The sequence below is a fragment of the Prosopis cineraria genome, unplaced genomic scaffold (genome assembly GCF_029017545.1).
Source record: "Prosopis cineraria cultivar Desert tree isolate PC_DT_omini unplaced genomic scaffold, ASM2901754v1 PC9, whole genome shotgun sequence".
Lineage (NCBI taxonomy): Eukaryota > Viridiplantae > Streptophyta > Magnoliopsida > Fabales > Fabaceae > Prosopis > Prosopis cineraria.
In genome coordinates, this window is record NW_026555340.1 from 11,220,345 (window position 1) to 11,240,320 (window position 19,976).

A 19,976-nucleotide genomic window follows, 5' to 3' on the forward strand; every position below is an offset into this window, starting at 1 on the left:
AAATTGTTAGTCTTACCATATATGGATTTATATTGAGTTATATGATTTTCAAAATGTTTAAGCAAGTGTTGAAGTTAAAATGGAATTTAAATTTCTGAAAAAATTTAGTTGAATTCATACCATTATGATTTACACATTTATACAACTATTGATAAATATAAGGTGTGTGTTTATATTATTTTTGATTGAATATTTTATTAAATTTGTGAATTGATTTATTGATGTACTTTCCCTTATTTCCTTTAATTGTAAATTGGAACGTTATTCACTGAGAAAAAAATTATTTTGATCTCAAATACCTTAACTAATATTAAGGCTCCTACTGACTATTGAGGGCTTATTGATGAGCTAGGTGTAACATCTTGAATTTCCAATCCTGTATTAATTACTAGTTGCAGAATGAATTAGTGATTTAATAGGGGGTTAGTGTTTTGGATAGTAAAGTGTTAAATTGACTTATTAGGGTGTTATATGAATAGATATGAGAGGAAGATTGAGGTCCCTGGCAGAGCATGTGAGCATAGTGAGGAGTACCCTTATTGTGCCACGCACCGCGATGAAGGATGGATGCGCTACGACACATGGTGCAAAATTATGATAAGTGACTTTGTGTGTAGCTTGTGAAAACTAAAAGGAAAATAAGGAAAAAGGGATTAGGCATGGAAAAGGTGCCAACCTCTACTAGGGCAAGTGATTCTGGGAGAAAGGACAACATTTTTGACCTGTTACTTACCAAGTAAGTCTCATAATGCCTTAACCTCCAATTCTATCCTATTTTCTCTTAGTTTTAACTAGTAAGAAATTGAATTTAGAAGTTTTAAGGAGTTGATTTCTTACCCTATAGTAATAGAAAGGTTCTCCAGAACTAAACTAGTACTTTGTAACTAGTTTGAGTCAGAACAATAATGCTTTTAATGGGAGCAGACATGGTACTATTACTGTTCTGAACAAATTACAGAAACTATAATGTAGAAAACATAAGAGAAATGAACAACGATGATGTTGTTCTTCTACGTGTTGCCGCACTATTGGGTGTAAGGGACTTGCTTCTCTCTCATGGATGCTTGATGATATAGAAAAACAACACTAAAATTTGAATGAACTGGAGTGTTCTAAGGCCTCGTTGTGTTTTGCTTCCTTTTATAGGCAAAATGGGTAGTTTTTCCAGGACTTCATGTTACACTTTTTTAGAGCTATTAGCTGTAGTTTTTTTTCCTAAACTTCAATTTTCTCCTATTTCTAAAGTGGCACATGAGTTATTTTTTATCATGCCCTAAAAATAAAGGGTGACCGATACGAGATATGAACCGAATCATACATCCCTTAAGCATCAAATTAAAAATTTATTTCATTTAATGTAATTAAATTTATATTGAAATTTTAACACTCTTGATAATAGCCTTTATAATAAAAGCTTTAATATTTTTATAGAAAATTTGGCAAAACCTTCCCTATAATTAAGACCACTTGAAAATTCTATAATATAATGTCTTATACAAAATATAATTTCAATCAGAGGCTCAGCTCCTTCTAACCAATAAATGAAATATATATGCATATATTAAAATAAAGATCTTAACTATATAGCCTGTGTAGAGCTCCTAATAATTTGCATAATATGACACATAGATATAAATCATTACATCAAAAAGGGATATTAGCAAAATAGTTATCTGCCCGATGTAATGCCTTCATTGACATTACATATGATCTTCCACTCAATCTACTACTCAACTTCAAATCATTTGTTTTGAAAACTTTGAGATCTCAAAATAAAATATTTGAAAAATCTTATAATACTATATCCGAATAATAAAATATTACACAGCGAAGGCAACTCCAAATTCACAAGAGAACGTGTACAATTTAACCAAATCAAGTCAAAACTAGGACAACGCATTGCGGCATGTGGCATAGAGACCACAGCTGCTCGCTTTGTGCCATGTGGCGCAGCATGTGGATACATGTACCACAGTGCACATACTTGAGTCTATTGTCATATAGCAGTTTCTGGTGCGAACTTTGATTGTGCGCCATTTTCGCATTTGATGTCTGATTAGGGTGGTTCAAGAGCTCACACGAAGCTTGTCTCATAGTCTAACTAATGACTTTGGTTTTGTTTCAATTTTGACTGTTTTAAGTCAAAATTCACCACTTAAGTATCACCAATTGAAACCGTATGTCATTAGCCATTTTTAGGGCCTTGATCACATCCAAAAGGACAATATACACCTGATTGACCAATCATATACACAATATAACACATGTACACACAATTGGCCTGTAAATTACCCATATCACAAATTGGGCAAAATCATATTTCTTCTTCCCAATCTCATACAAGGCCATATATTTTTCACATACACTTCAAGTACACCTCATATCCACACATATCCACAATTCAACCACCAATCGACTCTCACTTTATCATTCACACATATACACAGGGCTAGGGAATCAAAATCACCAAACATACCACAATCACAACTTTATGCACATGCATTGAATCCTATGGCAACTTACACACAAGTTCATAACTAATAATCTACAAATTCATTACACTACATTCTTACAAAGGCTTTAATGAGAGATATCTACTCAGCCAATGTCTTTCCCTTTTGAACTACTAGTGCCATAATCTAAAAAATATAAATAACCACGGGTGAACTAAAAATCTCATTAACCAATATAGTTCATTTATGTATATTAACACAAACAACTATACCAAAGTAATAAAAACCATAGTATAGCATATATATATATATATATATATTATAGCTTAAATCATCACTTCCACATATAAATCATTTTCACACACTTTTACACCTTAGCATGATCATTTATCCACCTATCCTCTAAAGCTCCCTCATATGAAACCATAGGCTTTATTGGATTAATCATTTATTGATCCGAGCATACTTTCGATGGTAAAAACACCCGGCCAAAGGTAATCTAAACCACCTATGTACTATGGTTTCCCTCATTTCACACACTTGTGATAGAGGCATCGTTGACTCCTAACGGCACCCTAACGGGCACTAGGGAGTTGCTAGACTATCCGGATGTCCCATGGTAACAGTCCTATAATATGCTGTATCAGATTACCTATGGTAACAGCCCGTATAATGCTGCACCAAATGTTCCATTGTGCTAGCCTAACCATATGGATTTTTCACTCACATATCCACACACATACATCCCTACCTATCCTGGGTGAACTCCCACCCCCATGATCATGCCCTTTTTCACAATTCACTACTCATTTACGCTTCCACATCATATACTTTTATACATATATATATATATATATATATATGTATATATCAATTGAAATCAATAACCTTTAAAATTTCATTTTATAAATCAATTTTTCATGCTAAAACCATTTACAATATCAAATCATGCATAAAACTTATAAAACAACAAATTCACCATTTCATATTACTTCTACATAGTTATAATAGTTAATAAACATAATAAACTATATGGTTATCTCAACCCTTCTGTTTACTAGAAAGGGTTACTCATGTTCCAACAACCCTATTCAAGCTCATTTTCATAATTCACACGTCATACACTAGAATTTACACAATTTAGGCACCTATAGTCAATAACTCTATTGACAAAAAGTGCCATTTACTATAACTAAACATCAAATCACTATCATTTCCTCTATTTGCATTTGTTCACACGCACTATGACCAATGACCACTCACATCATGTATTAACTTCCTTATAGTCAAACTTTTTCTCACTACTCTCTCTAGATTAGGTCAAACTGTGCCTATAGATTTGATATAGCACTAAATGTAAGTACCTCTTTGAATGAAGATTCAAACCTTGATTTGCTACGTTTTGAGAAGTTAGCCTCTTCTGCAAAGCTCAATACCTATTCATAATAATTTTGACTTTTATTCTGCAGATCAAACTTCTTTTTAATGAGGGCAGCTTAAAAAACATGTTGCAACGTCTATAAAACAAAATAATGGGCTTGAGGCATCCCTACTTAGAATAATACAATATTTTAAGATTGAAACGAAATCAGATAGTTAGTGACACTTAAAAACTCTTGAATTTTAAAATATCAATTAAGGATGTTATTCTTGTTATTATTTATAACAAAAAGTCTATTGACTGGAATGGCTCAATACAATTTACATAAAAGTTGGAAATCTTTGAAACTTAGTTGGAAATCATCGAATTTAGTATCTCTCATTTTTAACATGCAACGTTTTCATGCGTACTCAATTTGCTTCCAACATTTTCAATTTATATATATATTGTTTTCCCAAGACAATTTCTGACATTTCTAGAAATAAAGAATGAATATGAGGGGGAAATTCTTTATTGAAAACTAATAATTAGTTTAATAATTTTAACTAAGCTTCCAGATTTTCAACCCAAATGTAAGGGTCAAGGGACAATTTTACTCTAAAACGTAAATCTAGTAGGAATATTTAGGATCTTAAACTCAATTTTGATACAATATTTCCCTTCAACTTTTAAAAATAGTGCAATTAATGTCACTCTTACTGTTAACAAAAGTTAACTGTGATATTAATTAACCAAAAAATGATTGAGAAAGCTATTAAAAATTACAAAAAGGGACCATATTAAAAATTATAGAAAACAACCTAGAAAAAAATTTTTTTTACCTTCTTACATAATTTTGTAGGTCATTTTTTAGTCAACTAACAGTTAAAGTTCACTTTTTATTAATATTAGAGGCAACATTACACTGTTTTCAAAAATTAAAGGGGAATATTGTATGAAAAATGAGTTTAATATCTTAGACGCACTTGGACATATAATTTAAGGGCCAAATTGTCATCTAACCCTAAATATAAACAGGGCATTTTGATCAAATAGATATTTGTAAATGTCAATAATAAAATAATAAGATGCTTAATTAACTTTGTTTATTTTTTGTATTCTGTATAATTAGGCAGCGAGAAAGATTAATGATAACATCAATTAATCAATCTTAAATCATAAATAATTAACTAAAATTTAAAAAAAAAAAAAGAAGTCATCAATGTAATAAATAAAAACTTGGTAAACAATTATGTGTGTGTATGGAGAAAGCAATTCACAAATCATTTGACACCTAAGGTTTTCCGTACCAGTATACCAAAATGTTATTATCGTTCTCTCTTCTTTTCTTTCTAAGTTTTCCTCTCGTGCTATTGTTATTCTTTCATAAACATAAAAAAACCATTATTTACAAACATAACCTCCCACTAGGTCCTAAAGGCCTTCTCATCATAGGAAATCTCCATCAACTCAATAATTCTTTCCTTTATCTTGACTATGGAACCTCTCAAAGAAATATGTACCACTCTTTTCTCTTAAACTAGGTCATAGAACTGTCATGGTTGTTTCATCCCCTAAAATGGCTAAAGAGACACTTAAGAACCATGACATAGTGTTATCTGATAGATCCTTTTTGTGCAGCTAGCAAAAATGATCTTACAATTGGATAGACTTGTTTTTCACTCCTTATGGAGATTATTGGAGAGAAATCAGAAAAATTAGTGTTGTCCACGTTTTTAGTGCTAAACGTGTCTCTAGTTTTTCATCTATAAGACAGTATGAGATTCAATGAATGATTCAAAAGATATCAAGACATGCAGCTTTGTTCTAGGTTACTAACTTGAACGAGCTTTAGATGCCTCTTACAAGTACCGTAATTTGCAGGGCTGTTTTTGGAAAAAGCTATGAGGAAGGAGCACAAAGGAGCAAGTTTGTCATTATTTTCTTTCTTTCTTTCTTTCTTTTTGTGAAATACAACTATCGAGTACTTAGCAGTATCAAATATTAAATTTGAGCCTGAGACCAAGGTAATTAAGAATAACTCATCTAATAATACATTATTTTTTTAATTTTGATTCAGTAAGTGACTTAAATCCACTCATTTTATGAGTATCCCACGTGACACAATAACAACTATCAATTTAATCAAATTGCTATCAGAATTTTTTTATATGATACTTAAAAAGTACCAAATCTCAAATTTTTGAAGGGAACAATATGCATGAGAGTTGTTCTGAATTTTTGAAGAAAAATATATCATGATAATCTTCAAGTGTTAATAAAATTCAGTAACTGTAATTAAAACAATCATTGAGTTGTGGACCAAATATAAATCAATCTTTTTTCTATCTTTAATAATTAAATTATCAATATTATTTTCAGAAAATCGAGTCATTTTCCACTTGACAAACTCACCATTGAGTTGAGTTGAATTTGCTTTTGTTTTGATCATTTGATTGCACCAAAACAAAAAACAAAAACAGAAAAGGCTGCGGCACAGCTTTTTTCAGCTTGATTTTTTGATAAGCAGCATGTACATCATCATTACTACCCAAAAAAAAAAAAGCTCCCAAAAAAAAAAAAAGCTCCTGTATATTTTTTTTTCAATTTCATCGTAGCGTTTAGTTTCAGTGCTATATATATACATATATATCTTAAACTATAGGTAGCATTTTGATAAAAAGCGAAACGCTACAAATTATTGAAGCAATTCATCACCGCATCAAACAACAAAATATTTGGTCCATTATAAATATCGATATTTCTTTAATTTCTCAAAGTGGAAGGGCATTGATGGGTCCATGATAGTTTTAGACCAGGACTTATGCTTATAAAGTGGTTCGGACGTCACTTTCCCAAGATGTCACCAATTATGCATGATCTCGCTCCCCACCGGAAAAATGCTGTTGGGTGGAAATTTGTATCCAAAGTAAATATTAATACTTTTTTTAAATTAAAAACCATTATTTTAAATATGTTTTATTAAAGTAAAATAAGATTATTAAAATTTAATGACTATATAAAGTAACAAAGATTATAAAATTATTGAAAATGTTGCAATAAGTATCAACAAATTGAACCATACGCTTCTTGGCAAGACAAAATTAATTTATTTCACTTGTTTATTAATAAAATTATTTTTAATAAATTTTCAACAAAAAATATTATATAAGATTTTGTGCCACAAATAAATTGAAACTATGGTCAAAGAAGTCAAGAGGAAAATCTTTTCACTTTATGAAAAGTTAGAAGTTAAAGAATACAACATTACTTTTTTCTCAGATAATTATAAACCAAAGTTTTACTTGAGAATTTTAAAATTTTTTTACCACTTTTTCATTTGTTTCATAAAATTCGTTTTTATGATCTTGTAAGAGAAAAATTATATTTTGAAATATGAATATGGTAGCTTTCAAAAAATTTCTACTAGCAAAAGGAGAGAGGATTCCATCCACGTCATCGTCGTCATCATCATCATCATCATCATCATAACAACAACATAATAATAATAATAAGCGGTGTCAAATGATTTTTCCTTCCTTTTTCATGGAGAGAGTGGCGTTATCCCGTTTAATTTGAATTTAAATTTAAGTCAAAATAATTTTTTTTTTACATAAAAATTTATGGATTCTATTTTTATTTAGAATTCTTTTATATTTGTAAATTTTCACTATACTTTAATCATTTAAAATTGTAGTTCCTCAAAACTTCTCATTCCCTACAAATTATCATCGTCTGTACTTCTATCCATTTTACCACTTTTTTCATCTCTCATTTTTGTATCTCGCTGATTAAAAATATAAATAAGCTCATTACTTCCAATATTTTGGTTTCATTTTTAATCTTAGCTCATCTCTCATTTTTCTTTAAAATTTTTTACACTATCCAGACAAGGAATTTTAGGTCATGTTTGGTTTTTGTTTTCAAAAATTATTTTTTATTTTAAAAAATAAAAAAACTTTGTTAAATAAGTTTTAATTATTTTCAAAACTGTTCTCATTTTTTCTTTTAAAAACAAGAAATTAGAACATCTTAAGGTTATTTTCATTTTATTTTTCTTGTTTTCAAAACATACCACATTTAATTATTGGAAACTAAAGTTAGTTTGTCCAATTTCTATCATAAACCACCATTAAGTAATTAACTATCTGCAACCATCACTATTAACATATTTTTTAATTTTAAAACTTTTTTACAATTAACATAACCAAAAAACAGATTTTCCTTTTGTTTCGTTTTGAAAAACATTTCTAAAAATTGTATTACAAAATAGTGTTTAAAAACAAAAAATTGAAAAAGAAACTAAATAGGAACTTAATTACATGAATTTTAAATTTAAGCTTTTGAATGTGATATTTTAAATCTAAATGCATCAATTCAAATAGCATCTAATTATATATTCCTTAATTATGTTTCTCATGTCCATGGGTATTATGTTTGATGATCCTATTCCTTAATTCAAAGTTCCATGGGATGTTTAATGAGTTGCAAGCGTTGGTGGCTAGCTTCTTCCTGTCAGCTTATATTCCTTTCATAGGGCGGATTGATATAGTAAGAGGAATGACGTGTCGCGTTGAGAAGACTCAGAAGGAGTTAGATTCATCAAAGGCTTAAACCACAACAAGAAGAAGGAGATATAATTGATGTCTTGCTTTACCTCAGGAAGCAGTGATGGCTTTCCTTTGATCTCACTTTTGATCACATCAAAGCTTTACTCATGGTAATTCTTCACTTTTCATATTAATTATTTTATAAATTCCTAAAATTATAACAATATATAACTATATCAATGGATGAGTGAGATATGAGATCAAAGTAAAAAAGGATACTTCCCTCTAGTTTGTATTGTAGACACCTTTTAGAATGGATTTTTTTTTTGGTCATAATATAAGACATCTGATGGAGTATTAATTATACTTTTTTTCAATACTATCCCTAATTAAACTCATTAAATATAAAAAAATGTAATGCAAATTTAATTTTTTTTCATTTAAATAAAGGTTAAATTAGAAGGTTATTTTATTTTTAGACAAAGTTAATGACTTAACTACCTTGGATAAAGTAACTAGTCAGAGGTGCCTTATAACAGGGATTAGCACTAGATGAAGTATAATATAGATCCTTGCATTGCATCTCAATTAACTGGGTGAAATTCGCTAATTAATGAAATCTTAGGCAAGATCGTACTTTATTAATATATTGTTGACATGGTAAATTGAGTAAAAGAATTTCAAAAAATTAGTAGTGTACCAATAAATATATCCTAGTCCTTACTTAATTGCGATTTTATTCGGTCCTAATATATATAAGTTAAATGGATGTAATTGCCAATATCTTGTATTATTTCTTCTTAAAAATGAACATATGCTTTAGCAATTTATGAACAATATTTTACGCCTAAGAATGTTAGTGCTACCTATAAAACAACAATGAAGTGGGTATATAAACTTGTGATTTCTAATGGACCTAGGCTAGGGTTCTCCCAGTCATATCCTAATTGATGGTACTCAAACTATGATCAAACTAATTGTAAGCAAAACAATTTATTAAACTGATTAAGATACTAATTTAATTGTTTACCGGTTCAACCAGGCAAGTTGACCCATATTTTCATATTATGATACTAACACAATATAAATTTATAGGACATACTTGTAGCTGCAACGGATTCAAGTGCAGCAGTATCAATTTGGGCTACGGCCCAACTTATGAAAAATCCAAGAATGATGTAGAAAGTTCAAAAGGAGGTTAGAAACTTGTATGGGCCAAAAGGTTTCATTGAAGAAGTTGAAGTTCAAAACCTTACTTATCTAAAGGCAGCTGCAAAAGAGACATTGAGATTGCATTCACCAGCACCACTATTAGCTCAAAGGGAAACAAACAAAAGATGTTTCGTAAAGGGGTATGAAATTCCAGCCATGACTCTAGTGTATGTTAATGCAGGGGCCATTCATAGAGATCTTGAAGCTTGGAAAGATCCAGAAGTGTTCTCTCTTGAGAGGCTCTTATTGGACGATGCCATAGATTTTAAGGGACAAGATTTTGAGCTTATTCCATTTGGTGCAAGAAGAAGAGTTTTCCCAGGTTTACTTATGGGGATTACCACAGTGGAGCTTATCCTTGCTAATCTTGTTTATTCATTTGACTGGGAAATGCCTAAAGGGATGAAAAGAGAAGATGTAGGCTTTAAGGTATTAAGAGGACTTACTTAGCATAAGAAAAATCATCTTTGCCTTGTGGCCAAGAACTATATGCATGATCTGTTAATGCTTTAATTAAATATTCAGTAAAAAATGACTTTTGGTGGCAACTTTTAGTGGTAACAAAAAAAGTTGCCACCAAGGGTCTGCTTTCGACAGCTAAAAGTTGCCACCAAAAATATTTTTAGTGATAACTTTAAATGTCACTACCAAAGGCCCCTTTTAATGGAAACTTTTAATTGCCACCCCTAAAAATTACTTTTAGTGGTGACAGTTTGTCGCAGCCAAAAGTATTTTTTAAAAAAAAAATAATTTATGTAATTACATCTAGCATATTTTCATAAAAATAATTAAAAAATTAAAAATAATTTATGTAATTACTCGTCACCACCAAAAGTATTTTTATAAAAAAATTATGTAATTAGTTTTAGTAGTGACAAGTTGTCACCGCCAAAAGTATTTTCATAAAAAAATTAAAAATATTAAAAAATTTTTTGTAAAAATTAATTTACATAATTACCTTGTTGATGCAAAATTTGGTGCAACTAAAAGTATTTACATATAGAATGAGAAATAAATTATATATAATATCAATAATGATTACTTTTAAAAATAATGATCTTGTTAAACTAGTATTTTAATAATGATCTTATTTTAATAATTACATTTAAATATCTTATTATGGATTATTTTTTAATAATGATCTTGTTAAGATAGTATACATAATAAAGCTAAATTATATATAAATTATAAATAAACTATTTTTTACAATTTTTATGTCTTATTTCAAAAAAATTTATTAAATTATAATCAGGCTAAGTTATACATAAATACTTATTTACTTACATGCATACACATATGCTATTAGAAAAATGTAAATTAGTGAGAAAATTTAACAAGAGATCATTTATTCCTCTCTAAAATACCAAATAAGCGAGAAAATTAGCGAGGAATGTTGATTTTATAACTTGACTTAAAATTAGTGAAAAAAATAGTGAGAGACTGTCAATCCCTCTCTAAAATAAAAGAATTAGTAAGGAAAATAATGAAAGACTATCAATCCCTCTCTAAAATAAGACAATTGATGAGAAAAATATCAAGGAACTACTAATCCCTCTCTAAAATAAGAGAATGAGCAAAAAAAATAATGAAGGATTGCTAATCCCTCTTTAAAATAGGACAAATAGCTAGAAAAATAGCGAGGAATTGCCAATTCCTTTCTAAAATATGATAATTAGTAAGGGATTTAGCAAAGGATTCTATCCATAGCTAATTACTATAAAAAAAATTAACTTTTGGTAATGACTTTAAATTATATATTTAATTATTTTTATTTAAAAATAAAATTTAAATTTAAAAATTAAATAAAATATTCATAATAAAATTATTTAATATTTAATATTTTCTTTATTTTAAGTTGTTTTTCATTAATAAAATAATATTTTATTAAAAATATAATATAAAGAATAATTTAAATAAAATATAAATATTTTTAACATATTAATAATTGAAAATAAATTTTAATGTGTATATATGTGTGTATTTTTATAATATATTATTTGATATATTTATGTAGTTAAATAATATATATTTAATTTATATAAATAGCATTGAAATGTTAAAGTTGTATAGATGTTGCAAGATGTAAATGGCATTGTAAACTACTTAACACATTACGCACTTGATACTCTGCTTGGTATATACATGGTACCTACTCCATCTAGTGAGCTCTATTTTTTACTACCATAGGATTATTTAAATAAGACACTTCATATTTAATAGTTATTTAAAATAAGAAACAAATAAAATAGGTGGAAAATACTTGACGGTTTTAACCATCAAGTAAAGTTGACTATATTATATATTGCACTATTACTTAACCATTAAAAACTATCAAGTATTGACAAAAATAAGCATCAAGTATGGGGTATTCTATGATAGTTTTTCCTTAACCAGTTCTTATTCTTCAAATTACTCAAATTGTTTAATTTGGTAATGTTAAATTTGTTGGGATTATTATTGGATGAGAATTGTAAACTTGATTATTTAATTTAATGTTAATATTTGAATTATGGATGAAATTATGTATAAACTTATTACAGTTTATTTATTTTAAATTGTAAAGTTATTAAAAAATATTCTCTATTATCTTGAGATTAACTCTATTAAAGAGAATTTAATGAAAATCTAAACTAATTTAAATCAAGTCAAGATAAGATTCTTTTTGTTTTGATTATGAAATGTCCACTTATATTTTTTATTTAGATTTTTTTCTTGTTTAGCATCTACTTTAAGTTTGTCACATGGCCACCCATTTCTTATCTCAAAGATAATAAAAAATAATTGTTTAAAATAACTATTAACAAAATTTATATGATTAAAATAAATTTTTCATTAAATATTTTTTAAGATAGTTAAAAAATTATGGATAATTTTTTTTAATAAAAGAAGGGGAAGCATTTGATTAGGAGAAGATAAAATTTTGAACCTTTATTTATTAATTTTTGAGAGAAATGTCGAAAAAAGTAAAAGATTTGACGTAAACTAATATGAAACATACTTATAAATAAATTATATACTTAATTATTTTCATTTAAAAAATAAAAAATAAAACTTAAAAAATGATTAAAATGTTTATAAGAAAACTACTATTAAAAATTATTTTATTTTCATAACAAAAATAATATTTGTTACAACAAAAAAATATTTTATTAAAAAATATAATATATATATATATATATAAATAGTCATATAAATTATTTTATCATATTAATAAATGAAAAAAATATAATATACATCTATATATTTCTAATAATATATTATTTAATATATATGAATGTAGTTAAATAATATATATTTAATTTCACATATAATAATTGCACGTGTGAAATAACCTTAGAAATTAAACACCACTAATAATTTAAAACGATGGTAATCAAGGGATTACCCTTTATGGAGATTACCAAGTTTTAATTTAAAATCAAGGGATTCCAAGTTTTTTTAAGTTAAAACATGCACAAATCATTCATTGACTCTTCAATCAAAGTAAAAATAAGTATGGGATACCTTAGAGGGGTGAAAGAAGTTAAAACAGTTGAAAAATATCAAATTTGCTAAAAAATAGAGCAATGCACCACAACTTATGCACACTGTGCCGCAGCATGATGCTCTTTGTGTCACAAGCCACAGCTCAGACACAAATGAGTCGTGGCATGTTGCACATTTTTGAAGCAAAATTAGGAAACTTTCTACGTATTCCAAATCTCCGTTCGACATTCGAATGAAATAATATAGGTGTCTACGAAAACTCTTATCATAAACTAGCTAACGGCACTGGTTACACTTCCAAAACATGTCACACTAAGAAGTTAGACGCTCAAACACATTTTCACCACTTTTACCACTTTCACAATCAAAAAGGGTGTCCAAAACTCAAAACAAGTGTCAAAAATCATTCCTAACAACCAGACCATATTTATTGGACTTAGGACTATTAGTGAAACACATCACATGCATTCAAACCTTCTTACCAAAAACAATAGGGGGGAGGTAATTTCTAACACCTTGCATTCAAAATCAACCATATCATAATCCAAACAACAATTCTACACTTGTAGTAGTATTTTGGCCTTATCAATACATGTAGCTTTTCATACACAATAACCTAGGACCCAAAATAAAACCTGGACATTGTAATAAACTATATAGTGCAAGTGTAAACAAAAATGCAACCTAAAATTGGCAATAATATTCTATTACACAAAATAAACATATACTGGAGGCATACAAGAAGGAATGCACAAATTCTTAAGCCTCAAGAGCTTTGTTCCTCTCAACACTAGAGCTAAAGCTTGTAAAATATTAAATAGAAAGGATGAGTCTAGCCACTCAGTAACTACGATAAAACCTGCTCTATACAGTTATATATCAATTAAAATAAAACACAAGAATATGGAAATAAACTTTATAAAACATGCCACCACACTTAGTTCACATGTATCATAACGCATACTTTCTTAATAAATTCATTTCCATTTGATCACTTGGTATATAATCACAAGACACATAGACATGTGACCATGACCCATTATATTAACTCGACTTGCCACATCTCAATTGTGTGACACATCGTACAATCACATAGGAAATGATCAACTAACCTTATATCCTCCTTTTTTCCTTCAACTGAAATTGTGGGCTATAACACTGAATAGTACTCCATCTATATGACTGGACTATCCAAGCTCACCAATTGTGAGGTATGACTTGGCCAAAGATCACATAACTTACTCTCAGACCACGACTTTTCCTACTCTCGAATCTCTAGAGTGTCATATACCGTAAACTATTCTCCTCAATAAACTAGTAGAGAAAGCTAGGTTTTAGTCCATCAATAAACTGTAGGACAAGGTTATACTCTCGTGTACTGGAAGGCAACTTAAATACCATATGAATTTTCTCTACTCCTCATCCATAGACAAACTTCTGCCCACTGATCACACCATGTTCGATGCTCACTATTTTCACAATCTCATTATTTCATTATTATAAATCAACATATTAGGCTCATGACCGTGCACTACCCAAGTAAGCATCAAGTCTCATTTCACATAAACACATATATTCTCATTTTCAATCATAGCACATTTATCATTATCATTCTCAATCATTATCAATACCAATTAACCATCATTATAGAAGTCAAAACTCATTTCATAATCTCTTTGCATTTATAGTTCAAACTGAAACAATTACATAAACATACAGATTCATAACATGTTATACACATCCATAAAATACAATTGTCATTCCAAACACTTATATCACAATACAATTAATATATAACTACCTAATATAGGGTTCCTCCAGTTACCTTAAATTTTTAAGAGGTCAAAGGTTCACCACTCAATATTAAGCTTCCAAACTTGACTTTCCCAAGACAGTGGTGTTCAAGAGCTTAATCTACAATTAACCAATTTAAACTTCATTAACGTTGCCAAACACACAAATTTCAACTCTCATTTTCCACTTCTACAATACCCAATATCCTTAATTTTTACTTTTGGGCTTATCCATTAGATTTATTAACTCTCGTTAGTCCCCAATAACATTAATAACCTATAAGACTCCTATTAATGGCATTACAACTCTTCCAACAACCCTCATAAATGCTAAATTCGCATATTAATGGGGTCCAACAACCAAAAATCCCAAAACTCATTATTTATAGGTCTAAATACTCATTTCTGCTCCCAATAACTCTATTTGAGTCAATGAATTCAAACCCATAACCTATATCAACTGAAAATCATCTCCTACTATCAAACCTTAACCATAAACCTCATAATGTGGAAGAGATGGGAAGAAATGAGTGTAAGGCACTTACCTTTGATGTTTAGTAGCCCCAAAATACTCCCAATATCATAAAGGAACAAACCCTAGCAGAGCTCCTCATTGTTCTTTATTTCCTCTTCCTTATTCTCTATTTTTTTACTTCAATCTGCGACTCTTAATATATAGAAAATGGCCATACACCACAAAGAATGTGGAATGTGCCACGGTGTATGGCACAGATAGGTCTCCTTCTTGCTTTAGTTATGTTCATGTGCCATGACGGACGTATTTCTCACCGCAACATGTGGCACAACAATACTTCATCTTTATTTTCTTCTCCTTTCAATGCTAGGTTGGCCCAACTTCCCACTGGACCCTCAATTAAGGCTAAAACAAAATCAAAACTAGTCATTAGACTTCTCTAACCACACACCACATCAATTTACTTAATTATCATAATTAAGCTTAGGTAATTAGAGGATTAAAATTCAAGATGTTCTATGGTACATTTCAGTTCAACTGGCAAAAAAGGAGGACTTAAGGCTGGGGAGGTGAAGGTCATGAGCTCAAATCTTAGCTTGGGCATATTTTACAATGAATATGTGACGTGACATGACGTGACGTGGCACATGTGGTGGCATGAAGGTGATGTGGCATAATGTGTTAGTTAACGTGGCATGAGGAGGCGTTGACATGGTATGAGATAACTTTTATTATTTTTTTAAAAAAAGTCACTGCTAAAGAGTTTTAGCAACAATAAGGGTCACTACCAAAAGTTTGGTCACTAAGGGTATACTTTTGGTAGCAACTATGTTTGTTGTCACAAAAAACCATTAGTGATGAGACTTTTAATCTAAAAATCTTTTGACAACTGTTGGACTTTTGGCAGCGACTTTTTGTTGGCCAAAAGTCATTTTTTTGTAGTGATTGCTTGTAATATTTTTGTATAATTTTAATATATATTATTTAGATATAGTAAATATTATGTTACAGATATTAATATTGATATATAAGTGTATCATTTCAATATTATTATATAAATATAAACTTCTTATTATTTAAAATATTCACCATGTTTTTTTATAATAAAACAAGGAAAGTTCAAAACCTTAGAGGTTACGGAAAAACAAGGCTAAAAACAACTCATGAGATTTGTTGTTCCTACCGTCTCAATCAGAAATTCAGACTTCAACACAAGCTAAATAGAGGTTTTCTCTGGTTGCTTGAGCCAAAGCTCCGACAACATTTGATGGTTCTCCAATCGTAATGCCAATGTGCTGGTGCCGGTAAACCTTGTTTGGGGGATACAATTTTTTTTTCTTAAAAAAAAATGAAAGGCATTTTGGTCACTGATAAACAAATTCTAATTTTAATTTAATCTCTAGGTCTTATGGAACAATTTTAGAACTGTCAAGTCCTCGATATGAAGGATGGTATTTCTCAAATTCTATCATGAAGGAATAGATAGCACTTATTGTAAAGCTCTATAGTTCAAAAAAAAGAAAAAAAAGAAAAAAATAAGTACTATTAATAGGAATTGCTCCTAATGAAAGGAACCACTTAACCATTAGGTTGAGTTCAAATCGATATGAATGTTAAAAATATTTTTTGAAGAACTATCTCTAATTAAATTCAACAATACTTGAATTTGACTCAATTAGGTATTTATATAAAAAAAATTAAGTAGTAGTTGAAATACGATCTAGTATACTATTATTAGTATTATGTGGGGGTCCTCCAATATCATTTTTTTTTCTTTTCAATAACGAGCATACTTATGATAGTAAATGATAGGAAGGCATGTAAAATATAGAAATATCAAGGAAGTAATGCCTTGAAATCAGTGGCTGTACCATATGGTAGTAGCTAGGAAATGCCCCTCTCATTTAAAAAAAAATTATAAATTTAATTTACTCATAGATTTTAATATTTCATGCTATTGAAATTTTGAATTACTTACCCTTAAATTTTAATATTTTACACTCTTATCCTTGAGTTTTAAGACTTTGCATCCCTTCGTCTAAGATTTTTCTTCGTCACTGCTTGAAATGGATTGAATGTTAATGTAGGCCGCACAAGAATTTTGGAGTTGATGAAAAAAATAAAAATAAAAACAAAACTAGAACATAAACAAAGAAGAGAAAGGAGCTTTGGCGTTTTGTTGGTTGTTTTGATTAAAAAAAAAGGAAAAATTTCAGATGGGGACCTTTGCCCAGAGATAATTAAAAAGGGGACCCCAAAATTCTTAAAATTTCATGTAAGGACCCATATGGAATTTATGTCAAATTTGTGACAGTAATAACAAAATTACCCTTATTTAAATGAACAACATAAATAATTTATTCATTCCCATACTGTAATTGTTTGTTTACTTATGGAATGAACCAAGGATGAGTTTAGGAAGCTTAAATAGATGATTGAAAGCTCAAACAAGCTCCCAAATGGCTAGAAGACTAAAATACTAGAAGAGAAATATATGAACTCCCATCTCCTCTCATGCCTCCTTTTGTTTTTCAAAAGCAGACCACATCTTTTAATTTTGATTTTTGAGCCATCCACTGTAGTGCATCGCACGTCATGGTGAACAGTGCAAAGAAGGCTTACTAGATTTTGATCCTCCAATTAGGCCCACTTAGCCTAATATAACTTTGAACCCAATCTAAATACTGTAAGCAATTTCAATAGGCCCATTAACCTTTTTAACCATCCTCTAATTAATTTTACACCTTAATTACCTATTATTAACTCCTTTAATCTTGAGTTTAAAATTTAGGATGTTGCATGTCTGGGTTCAAATAAATTTTTAGATCCAAGCCCACCTCAAGTTTCTATAAAGAAAGAAGTCAATATGAGCTACAAATAACCAATGTTCAACTTCAAAAATAGAAGGAAATGGAGAAAGTTTAGAAAAAATTGTAGCTAGATAGTGGCTCTAGAAAAGTGAAACATGAAGCCCCGGAAAAAATGCTACCCCTTTTGGCTATAAAAGGAAGCAAGACACAATGAAAAATAGGCTCTCCTAAACACTCCAGTTCATTCAATACTTGTCTAACCAAACCAGACCCTTCAATTCCCTCTACAAATTTCAATGTGGTTTCTCTATTTCAGCATGTATTCATGAAAGAGCAGCAAATCCCTTGCACCCAATAGAGCAGTGACACCCAGAAGAACAACATCATCGTTGCTCCAGCATTTTTCTTATGTTTTCTGCATTATAGTTTCTGTAATTTGGTTCAGAACAGCAATAGTACCATGTCTGCTTTCGTTGTGCAGTTCTTGCATTTTAGTCCATCTCATTTTCCTTATTTGCAAAGACCTTGACTGTTTGATTTAGAAATTAGGTGTAGCACATGTTCGAGGAAGTAACTGAAATGTTAGCTAAAAGCATGTACCATATAGGAATATCAAGGAATTAATGCCTTGAAATGGATTGAATTTAATTTAGACCACACAATAAGAAAGCTGGCGGTTGGTAGATAAGAACCAAAAAAAAAAAAAAAAAACAAGAACATAAAATAAAGAAGACAAAGGAGTTTTGGCATTTTGTTGGTTGATTTGATAAAAAAGTTAGTAAGTAAAAGGAGAGGGACCCTACAAGCATATGGGTAACGTCTTTAAAATACAAAAAAAAAAATAAATAAATAAATAAAACCATGGCCAAACCTAATTTTGTCCTGGGGACCTTTTACATCGTTGGTTCACATGTAGATGTCATATGGGTCGTGAAGAATTTTCATCTTTTGTGAATATCATCATTTTTTCCTCCTAGAAGAGTATTATTTGCCAAGAAAAAAAAAAACCTTTTTAATTAAGTTGGCTCTATATACGGTTTAAGAAAAAGTAAAAGTCTTCACCATAGCTCATGTTAATTTAAATTGATATTATTACTATTATATTATATTATTAATTAAATTACGTAGATCCTCGCAACAACAATGTAATTAATTATGATTGAAATATCCGCCATTTAATTTTGAATAATGATAATAATAATAATAATATATCTATATTTTCAATAATATTTTAATTTATTTTATTGATTGCAAGTATCTAGGAAGCAGTCCTGTTCGAGTAGGTTTGGTAGGGCACCAGATATGAGTATTTTTTCCATTAAAAATTTCAATCTTAATTTATCACGTTTGAGAATTGAGCATCATCAAATAAAACCATTGCTTATTGATAATAATATAATTTTGATTTTTATTCTGCGGATCAAACTTCTTTTTATTGAGGGCAGCTAATTTTTTTTTTTTTTAAAAAGAAGTGTTGCAACGTCTAGAAAACAAAATAATGGCTTGAGGCATCCGTACTTAGGGTAATCGAATACTTTAAGATTTAACATGCAATTTTTTCATGCGTACTCAATCTGATTCCAACATTTTCAACTTGCATACAATGTTTTCCCAAGACAGTTTCCGACATTTCTAGAATTGAAGAATGAATATGAGGGGCAAATGCTTAATTGAAAACCAATAATTATTTCATAATTTTAACTAAGCTTCCAGATTTTCAACTTAAATATAAGACTTAAAGGATAATTTGGCCCTAAACTATAGGTCCAGCGAGAGCATTTAGGTTATAAATTTATTTTTAATGTTCCTCCTTAATTTTTGAAAATAACATAATATC

General features: G+C 29.4%; 1 pseudogene; it reads left to right on the top strand.

Moving 5' to 3' along the window:
* The first annotated feature begins 5,135 nt into the window (after positions 1-5,135).
* Positions 5,136-10,088, top strand: LOC129319562 (cytochrome P450 83B1-like; annotated as a pseudogene).
* Positions 10,089-19,976: the final 9,888 nt, after the last annotated feature.